Raw genomic sequence first — 11,086 nt, 5'->3', positions numbered from 1 at the left:
AACTGAGAGCTGAGCATTGAGATGGTTAGTTAAAGGAACTGTTAATAAATCTTTGGAAAGAGCAGTGATGATTAGCAGTCAAGATTGAGTAACAAAGAACAGATTTTTCTGAATGAATTTTTTATTTTTTATTTTCTTAAAGATAATCGTCCATGCAATACCATACATAGTAAGTTCAGATCTCAATACAGTGTTTGAAGAAAAGGGGATCATTGAATATCCTCAAACGTCATGGTAAAATATAGGCCCATAGAACATTGAAATGGAATATTATTCCTTTCTGCTCTTGGTTTGTTCATGAGTTTCATCCAGGACTCAAGAAAGAGTGATTCATTGGAGTGAAATCCCAATTTACAAGTGTTACAAAATAAAAATAAGTAAATAAGTAGATAAATAAATAAATAAATGGCAAGATACAAGCACAAGATATGACGTCAAGATATGACGACTCACGGGATCCTAAATAATTCTGGTGAGTTAGAACGAGGGATATAGCTAACAAAGTGTATTTAACAAAAATGAATGGGCTCTATCTCTTGCTTCTGGCGGTCTGTTTCAGGTTGAAGATGAAACGTGTCCAGGAAAGAGCTGAGACTGAAACACTCAGCCCAGAGGCTGAGTCCAGCCCAGCACAGGCCCCAAGGCCCTGTGCAAACCCCAGAATATCTATAAAGTGGGCTTGGATATTCTCAAGAGGAAGGTTTAAAGGCCGAGGGCACTAAAAATGCCCTCTTTTGGAGACTCATCATGTCTTTGTGTGAAGACATGTTGCTATGCAATTATCGGAAGTGTCGTATCAAGTTCTCTGGAAATGCTTGGGTCATGGCCTGCTCTCACATCTTCTGTGATCAGCATGGCAGTGGTGAGTTCAGTCATTCACCAGCAATCTGCCCTGCTTGCAACAGTACCCTTTCTGGAAAGGGTACTCGACTTCTGGACATACCAGGTACACCAGGAACATCTCTATCAAGAATATGGTTGAGAACCACTTAAAACAGATGGAGAAGATATGTATGCAGCAAACACAGAGCTAGGATGTAGAATTGACCTCTGTGAAAGGGGAGATTACCTCCATGATGAAAGTTCTAGAAGAATTCAGAAAAAAATTTACTGATATCTCTGAAAAACTTAGGGGGTGCAATCACCAGTACCAAAACTTCCAAGGCCTTTATGATAGTCTTAGGCTAAGAAATATCACTATTCTAGAAGAGAAGGCTCCCTGGAACCAGCTATGACCCCACAGTCTGGAGTCTTCCTGGCTTCCCATCAAGGACTAGCTCAAAGTTTTCTTTGGACTGAACACCAGTTGGAAACCAAGGTGGCGGGGATGAAGATGTTCAGTTCAGACCATTTTGTGTGTGTGTGTGTGTGTGTGTGTGTGTGTGTGTGTGTGTGTGTGTGTGTGTCCTCCCACAGCACCCGAACCCATTAACAACTTCTTTGGTTTTGCATCTCAAAGCCATGAAGCAGAGCAGCAAGTCTGCAGCAGGGCCTTTAAAGCAAAAAGAATTTAGCTCAGTTTTGATTTCAAGACTGTTTTCCTGCATCCTTGAGTTCTCTTCACATTTTGACCTTAGAAGAAGTTGGCTTGCAGTACGGCGTGTGGCTTCCTGTTTGCTTTCTTCACTGTTTGCTTAGGGCACAGGCATTTCATGAATGTCAGTCTCTAGTTTGTCATTGCTCACACAATCACTGTTGCACAGAGATCCTATTTCAGACCAAGCTGTGTTTATACTTATGTAAGCACCAGTGTTATGTTTACATGGGGCTTTGGATTCCAGTATGTGTATGTTAAGTGTGTGCATTGATTTTTCTCTGCTTGTATATTTCTGTAAAAATTGTACTCTTGAAAAATAGTGGCCAAAAATGATGGTCTTGGGAAATGGTGGCTTGCAATTAGCATGTATTTTACAGTCATGTATTTTCACGTGTGTTACTTTGTTTTGGAGGTGTGCCAGTGAATGGAAGTGCACTTTGATGTATATGTGTTCTGTCTGTATTTAAAAATAATTTATACTGATAAAGCTATCTGATGATTTCATTGGTATTTGTTTTAAAATAAAACTGCTTTACCTTTTAAAAAAATTAATGGAATTCTTATATTGGTACCGAGAACTGAACATCCAGAGAAGAATGGACAAAGTGACCAGGGAATTTATTATGACAAGGTCCATATAAAATACCAGAGTTATGAGTCACTAGATTTATTGTCATCCCAGGCAGCAATATTGTAGTAGACACACCAATTACTAATCTGTGCTGAGCAAGTGACACAATATTCTTTTCCAGCAACATGTTGAAGGGAGAAAACTAGCATGCTAGAGTGCACATGGAAAAGTCATGGCTGGTTGTGGTGGTGCAGGTTCACAGGATAAGGCTGAAAATGTACAGGTAGGTGGATCACAAGTTCAAGAGCAGCCTGGGTTACATATTTTGCAAAGTACAGACCTTTAATCCCAACACTTAGGAGGCAGAGGTAAGAGAATTCCTGTGTGACTGAAGTCAACTTGGCCACCTTCTCTCAAAGACAGACAGACAGACAGACAGACAGAGACAGACACAGAAAAATGTCAGGACTCATAAAAACTATTGCATATAGGCTTCCAGCTTCCACACAGTGCCTCTCCAGGCAGTTTTGCATATTACTCTCAGGGTGGCTCTCCTCATACCTAAATAAGATCACAGCACTGGCCGAGTTCAAGTCTTCAATGTTCTTTCCCCACTGCCTAAGGAATAAAACTCAAGATTCTAACCAGATCTTCTCCAGCTGTGTGCTGGAGCTCTCTACTGTGGCTACCCTGTTCCCTAAGTTACCCCGTTAACACTCGCTAGGCTTGTCCTGTGGATTCTAACGCCTCTCCCCCCAAATAGCTCTAGAACCCATCCATTTCCTCCTGTCCTATTCTTGTTTTTTTCAATATGTGTTGCTGGGGTGGAGGGGGGTTGGGGTTGTTGGGAAGAAGGGTTGTTTGGGTGTTTTGTTCTATTCTATTTTGTTTTGTTTCTTACCTGTATCACAAACTAGTCTTCTGTAAAATACCCAAGGGCAGGGACAAAGTCTCTTCTTTAACTCTTATTCGCGAGGACATATCTTGTTTCCAAACAGGTACTAAGTAAATGGTCATTAAATGAGCAAAAGAGTTGATGAGTTACACACGAGTTTCTCTGCGTTAAATGCTTCCTCTTCCTGTTTGTTCATCAGGCAAAGCCTTTCATCCTCCAAAGCATCTGTCTCAGGCATCAGGCACGCTGAGAATCCTCCCTGCTGTGGCACACTGCATGCCTCCCTGCAGTTCAGCACCTGGCAGCTCTCTGCAGAGCATTCACTATTTATACATATTGCTCGCCCTGTTTACTATTAGTCATCTATGTGCACTCAGACCCATGGCGGGTCATAGCCCTGTGTCTTGCGTCATCTCTTACAAAGAACGAATAGATGCACCAGATAAGACATGGCCCAGAGAAAAGGGAAACATACTGTGAAGAAAAAGAGAGGAAATAAAAAGATGCTTCTTTGGCCTTGGCATTTCCATGGTGATCCTCTTCCTTCTCTGAGTCTGAACTCTCCTACTCCATAAGGTTGATGTTTTACTTGCTGATCTTGCTTCCAGGATAACCAGACCCCTTTATTGCAGGTGGACTCTGAACACAAATGCAATGGTTATCTTCTGAAACTTCAGGGAGAATGTTCTTACCTCTCACCATGCTCAGTGATAAGAATGTAGCCTCCTCACGCCATCATATACAGCTTGGGCTTGGGGCAGCTCTTCCTCGGCCCTTCCTGTCCAGGTTAGTTTTTGTTAGCACAAGATAATGACCTGGGAAGTAGGAACCTCAACTGAGGAGCTGCCCCCATCAGATAGGAACTTCAACTGAGGAACTTCCACCATCAGATTGGCTTGTGGACACATCTGTGCAACATTTTCTTGATCCATGATTGCTATAGGAGGGCCCAGCCACTGCGGGCAGTGTCAACCCTAGGCAGATGGTCCTGGATTGTAGAACAAATTTGTGTAGAGCAAGGAGTGTTTCTTTGTGGTTTCTGCTTCAGTTCCTGCCTTGGGTTCCTGCCTTGGGTTCCTGCCTTGGGTTCCTGCCTTGGGTTCCTGCCTTGGGTTCCTGCCTTGGGTTCCCTAGTGATTAAAGCATAAGTGAAAATAAACCCATTCTCCCCCAAGTTGTTTTTGGTCAGTGTTTTATCACAGCAACAGAAAGAGTATCAGCTACCCTAGGTGGATCTTAGCCTTGGCTCCTTTCAAAGCTATTTGGATTCAAGAAGCCATAGATACTACACACTAAGACCTATTTCTCCCCTCATTTGTAGCACAGAGCTTCAACATTGTAGGAAGGCCACAATTCATGTGATTCACAGCAGATCTTAATTGTCATAGAGGTCTGACATGGGGATGAGCTGGGTGGACAGGGAAGGAGCATGGAAAAGAGAGAATGTCACACAGCTCTCAGCTTCATCAACGCCACACTGGTGCTCCCTTGCTTGACTCCTCCTGCGTATAACATCCTTTGTCTCTCACTGGGTTTTTTTGGTTTACATCTTTTCCTTACATACTCCTGACTCGGACTCAATTCAGCCTACAATAAACTCTTTGCACATACAAGCTTTGTGTTTTATGTGATCCCATGCTATTCTGATCCATAGAGTCTAGAGTCTATAGCATTATCTTTCTTCTGGACTGTTCAGCTCAGCAGCCTTGGATCATATGTGTAAAAGAACTAGCCTTGCTGCAGTGCATATGAAGACAGAAGAGTGTGTTCCATGACTCTTCAGGACTGAAGTAATTTAAGTGCAAACACTGATCTGACTGATCATTAAAAAAAAATTGACAGCAAAGCTTCCATGGAACCCACCTGGAGACCATGACCAGGGCATATGGTGATGGTACCAGGCTTAAGGACATAGCAAAGCTCTCTTCTACTTGAAAGTCCAGTCTTACTGAGACCTACTTAAGATGCCTAGGGGTCTGGACTGGAAAGATGGCTCAGTGGTTAAGAGCACTGACTGCTCTTCCAGAGGTCCTGAGTACAAATTCTAGCAACCACATGGTGGCTCACAACCATCTGTGATGGGATCTGATGCCCTCTTCTGGTATGTCTGAAGACAGCTACAGTGTACTTATATATAATACATAAATAAATCTTTACAAAAAAAAAAGATGCCTGGGGGGGTCACTTGTGATCAGCTAGCTATGACTAGAGCTCAGGAAAGGATAGAGCCATGTCTCCCCTAACTAGACTCACTCTGCCTTGTTTGGAAGACCAGAGATGGTGTTATAGAGGAGAATCCCAAAGGATGTCCTGAGCCTTACACTATTTCATTTTCACTGAGCACAATGAAAGTAATCACATAAGAACCCTGTTTATGCTGTTTTGCAAATGAGGAAACTGTTCAGAAGTTTGCCAAAAGGGTCATGCCCAGGAATACACCACAGAATCAAGACTAAAGAATGTTCGTTCCTCTTAGCTCTCTCAGCTGCCTCCACACAAGGCAGCTCTGGGAATCCAACTGTGACCAAATCAACAGGTAAGACATTCTTGTGGCAAGCAGGGAACCTCACCCCTTCACCTTTGTGCTGACTCGCTGGCTGGCCATGTGTGCTGTGGCCATACACCATGGCAGACTGTCAGCCTGGTGTCTGTCAGCAGCATTTGATTTTCTCTCCTTTCCAGTTCCTTCCCCTGATGAATGAAGACAGACAAGTATCTGTGGTGTTTCTCTTTTGACTAATTTCCAAGGTGACCTTGATTTGGCCTTTCACTAATATTAGGTTTCTTAAAGCTGTCCATTTTGGTTTGTATTGAATAACTTGGATTCCCAAGCCCATTCCTGAATTCTCTTCTTCCCTTAATCATCTTGACCACTTGCAGGTGAAGTCCTGATGAATACTTGTTGCTTCTGACTGCATCCTTCCCTCTTTCTCCATCTCTCCTGCCAGACTTCTGCAGGTACAGCGGAGGCTATCCTCATGTGGTGTTCATCTTCATTGCCAGCTTGACTAGATGTAGAATCACCTATGGGACACACTTCTGAACATGACTTTGAGGGTGTTCTCAAGGAAGTCAAACTGAGGAGGGGAGACCCACACTGAATGGGACCACTGCATGGACTGGGTTCCAAACAGAACAAAAAAGGGGACAAGGAGAAGCCAACAGACCACTGCTGTTCCCTTTTATGTTTCCTGGTCTGTTTAGACATGCACAAGCTCCTGTGGTTACAGGTAGAAGCTGAGCCCACCACCATACCTTTCCCTCTATGACTGACTCTATGTCCTGCTCTGTGACTCAAATAAACCTTCCCTGTATCAAGCTGTTTAATAAAAGCCCTGACTACCAGTTCCCTGGCCCAGATGGAGTCTACCTTCCTGTACCACTTAAGCTCAGTGGATGAAGAGTGGTCCCTGTGGTCTTTCAGTATATTATACTTGGAACAGGACTTGAGCACCTTGGGGCCTCATAAACTACATGCTGAGTGAGGTCTAAGCAGTCTCAGTGTTCGAGTCCACACATTTACTAAACACAGCACAATGCTCCAGGCACAATAAAGTAAGGACAACATGGCCTCTCCTGCATGCCATGCCATAGAGAATCTTAGTGTGAACCCCTTTGCTGAGTACAAGAATCCTTGGAGGTGGCATGAGGAATTTCCACTTCAGCTGTCAGGTAAGTCTTCTGGGGTCTCAGTTTGGAAATTTTGGACTTGTTACTCCTTTGCAGACCCACAAATGTTGGGTAGCGTCTGACGGAGCTGAACCTCCTTTGAGTATTAGGGACCTTTCCTCCAGTTCCTTATGTAACAAGTGACTGAGGTTAAGAAACTAAAGAGTGTGAATACATGCAGAACATGAATTTCTGGGCAGGACAGTACAGCTCCCCGCAGCCCACAAGCCACTGAGTCCCAGCAAACCCCTCCCCCAAAGCACACTACATGCAAGACCATGCCTCCACTACCAGCCTCCTATTTCTCTGACGTACAAGAATATCCAGCTTGAGAAACCTTTGCCTGGTGATTATGGGATTAACTGCAGTCTGCAGCAAAGGTAAGCCTTTTAAACAAAGGTTCTGCATTGTTTCTACAGGAGGGAAAATAAAATAATAAAATACAAAGCATCTTATCAGTCATCGGGCACTTTCGGTTCAGGGCCCCAGTGGTTTGGTCATCAGCAAAGATCTCCTCTCACAGGGAGGAAATGAAATCCAGGTTGTCCCCCTGCATTTCTTCTTCACCAGGGCAGTTGCCATGGCAATGAGATGATCACAAGAGAACAAGGGACATGGTGCCTGTACTTGAGAAGTGAGATGTTTATGAAAATTCATGTCTTACTCTCTTCCATTCCTCTGTACTAGAACGACAGAAGGAACTGGAGAAGAGACACCACCAAGTTCTTTAAACATCTCATATGTGGTGGGTCTGGGACTATGGGCTTAGTATATGTGTTGTGCTAGACTTGTACAGGTGTCCCTGAATTGTGTATTATAAGATATAACTTGCCTACCAAAGGGTCCATTAAAACAAAACTGCTCAGCTCAGTAATTTTTCAAGAAAGCCCAGGTAAAAAATCAAGAAATAGGCATTTCCAAAACCCTCAAAGTGACATATACAACCTCCAATTGTTATCTCTTCTTTCTCCTTCAAAACATAAATAAATAAATAAGCAAACAAACAAACAAAATAAAAACACCATCTGGCTTTTGATGCAGTTTTAGCACCTTCAAGTAGTCCCTAAATACTAGGATATCATTTTAATGTTTTGACCCTTGTGTGGATACATTTCTTCTGCTTGTCTTGCATAGTGTACTGGCTGGCTTTGTGTGTCAACTTGACACAAGCTGGAGTTATCACAGAGAAAGGAGCCTCCCTTGAGGAAATGCCTCCATGAGATCCAGCTGTAAGGCATTTTCTCAATTAGTGATCAAGGTGGGAGGGTCTAACCCATTGTGAGTGGTGCCATCCCTGGGCTGGTAGTCTTGGGTTCTATAAGAGAACAAGTTGAGCAAGCCAGGGAGAGCAAGTTGGTAAGTGACATCTCTCCATGGCTTCTGCACCACTCCTGCCTCCAAGTTCCTGCCCTGTGAGAGTTCCTATGCTGACTCCCTTTGGTGATGAACAGCAATGTGGAAGTGTAAGCTGAGTAAACCCTTTCCTCCCCAACTTGTTTCTTAGTCATGATGTTTGTACAAAAATAGAAACACTGACTAAGACACATAGTATTAGGTTTGTAAGCCATACTCATGCTATCATTTGTGACTAATTTTCATGTTCATTTTGTTAGGTTCCATTATATGGAAGGGACCCATTTTTTTTTATTCAATTATGAGAGAACTCCGGGTTGCTTCTAGTTAGATGTTCTTCTAAATAATTCTGTAATGAATGTTCTTACACGTGTCTTTCTGTGTCCAAGTCACATCTTGTCAGGTCTCTGCCTAGAAGTGAGCTCCCTAGGTCATGATGCACTGTAGCGAGCAATGCTAAATGACGTTCCTACACTGTTTTGTGGATTCTTGTCTTTCCACAGCCCCACAAGGCTTAGTATTCTCAGTCTCACAGCATTGCCCATTCTGATGGTCATGTGTGGTGCTAACACCATCTTTCTCTGCCCTCAAAATAATCTATAATGTGTGTTTTAGTTAGGGTTTTACTGCTGCGAACAGAAGACATGACCAAGGCAACTCTTATAATAAGAGACAGCATTTAATTGGGGCTGGCTTACAGGTTCAGAGGTTCAGTCCATTATCATCAAGGAATAAGCATAGCAGCATCCAGGCAGGCATGGTGCAGGAGGAGCTGAGAGTTCTACATCTTCATCTGAAGGCTGCTAGTGGAAGACTGGCTTCCAGGCAGCTAGGATGAGGGTATTAGAGCCCACACCCACAGTGACACACCCACTCCGACAAGGCCACACATCCTGATGGTGCCACTCCCTGGGCCAAGCATAGTCAAACCCCCACAATGTGACATCGCAGTTGTCCTGGTTTTGACTGATCTGTACCTGCTTCTCATTTAGTTTAGATACAAACAGATGATGCACATGTTGCAGAATGTCCCACATCCTGTGGAATATATTGTCACTCTCATGGAATCTTTAGGCAAAGAGAAGTTACTTATTTTCTTTTCTTTTCTTTTTTCTTTTTTTTTTCTTTTTTTTTTCCGGAGCTGGGGACCAAACCCAGGGCCTTGTGCTTGCTAGGCAAGTGCTCTACCACTGAGCTAAATCCCCAACCCCGAAGTTACTTATTTTCATGTGGTCCAGCTTCTCCGTTTCACCTTAGTGTGTCATTCAAGTCTTATGAACATGTTTCCCTATACCAAGCCATAATGCTATTCTTGATCATTGGACAATTTACTACTAACCTCATTTGTTCATATTTATAACTCGTTCAGTCCATAAATTTGTTCTTAGCAGCTTGAAGTAGGTTTTAAATTTCTCTTTATGTTCACTATGGAAATCCAAGATGTCTCACTCAAACACCTGATGAAAGGCCATCCCCTCCCCCGACATCACAGTGACACTTCATAGTAAACACAGCCTCCTAATGGACTTTCCCTTCTGTTCCATTGGCTTCTTTGTCTATCCTTGCCCCAACACCATAATCGTAATTATTGTGACTTTGTAATTACTGTTCACCACCGTCAGAGTAAGACTTTCTACTTTGTTCTTACTCAAAAGTCTCAGATATCCTTAGTTAACCATTTGCAATTGTCATATAAGCACCAGAACCAGATGTCAATATACACACAAAAATATACATGCATATACACACATATATATGTACACAAAAAATACACACATGTACATACACCCATATATATGCACACGTGCATACACAAATACACATACACACCTATGTAAACACAAAAGTGCATACACATATTAATACACAAATACACATACACACCTATATAAACACAAAAAATACATATACATATTTATAAATACACATACACACAAATATACATACACAAACATAAATACATGCACATACAACTTGTGGGGGCAGGTTACAAACCCTCTTGTAAATATTTTGAGATGTTCCATTTAATTCTATAAATCATTTCTGGGGGAATTATATTCTTACATTTTAATTTTACTTCCCATTGTGACTTTTTTTTAAATTTTCAAATATCCTTTGAAACTTTGTAATAATTACTTTATACCTTTGCATGAGGTAAATCTCTATGAATTGGCCTTGTGTGCTTAGAAAACAGTCCCAGTCTGAAGTAGGTAAGCAAGTTTCACATGCGTCTGTTAGGTCTAGCATGTGGATAGTGTTGTGGAAATCCATATGGTGACTGACCTTTGTCTGTTTGCTGTATAACTTACTGTGAGAAGTATGTTCCATAAAACATACCAGATATGTCAGTAGTTTGGGTTTTCTATCAGGTATGATCTATGTATTCAAATGTATGTTTACAGTGTCTATGAAATTAGAAGCAACACATCTTCCTAGTAAATTCAACTTTGTCATGAAGAAGTGGGTCTCTCTTGATTTGTGATACTGACTTCCCACTGTATTTAGTCTGAGTATACATGATGAGATAGATAAAGAGAGAGAGAGAGAGAGAGAGAGAGAGAGAGAGATAAACACATATTGCTACAGTTGATAGATCGAAACACCTATTCCTACAGTTGATCAAAACAAGTAGCCCACTCACTCATCATCATCCATAGTTACTGTGTGTGCACATTCGCCCCTCCTGGCTGACATTTGCACCTTGCACAAGTACAAATCATAATTGCAGTGAAGACATGTACCTTGGTTTCTCTACACCGCACGTATACTAAGGATTCTTTTCAGTCTTTTGCCCTGCATGTTTATCTTACCAACCTATAAACCTGTACAGTGTGCCTCAAGCCACCTTATAATTCATTTACTAAAGAAAAGTTTCTAAATGAAAGTAAATATTAAGAAAAAAGTTTTCGTTTTGCCTTTCAAATCCTTTGAACAATCTAATCTGAAGAGCTTTCCACATACATAGCTATTAAGTAAGACACTTGAGTGCCAGTTCTCTTCAGAAGCCCAAGAGGACTCTAAAAGATACACTACTGTCCTTTGCTTACCTGTCTCTCTACCG

At 42.1% G+C, this 11,086-nt stretch overlaps 1 pseudogene; it reads left to right on the top strand.

The window, feature by feature from the left end:
- Positions 1 to 747: 747 nt before the first annotated feature.
- On the top strand, positions 748 to 1,514 carry Ccnb1ip1-ps3 (cyclin B1 interacting protein 1, pseudogene 3; annotated as a pseudogene).
- The last annotated feature ends 9,572 nt before the right edge of the window (positions 1,515 to 11,086 follow it).

The sequence above is a fragment of the Rattus norvegicus genome, chromosome 13 (genome assembly GCF_036323735.1).
Source record: "Rattus norvegicus strain BN/NHsdMcwi chromosome 13, GRCr8, whole genome shotgun sequence".
NCBI classification, from domain to species: Eukaryota; Metazoa; Chordata; class Mammalia; order Rodentia; family Muridae; genus Rattus; species Rattus norvegicus.
This window is presented reverse-complemented; position numbering and strand designations above follow the sequence as displayed.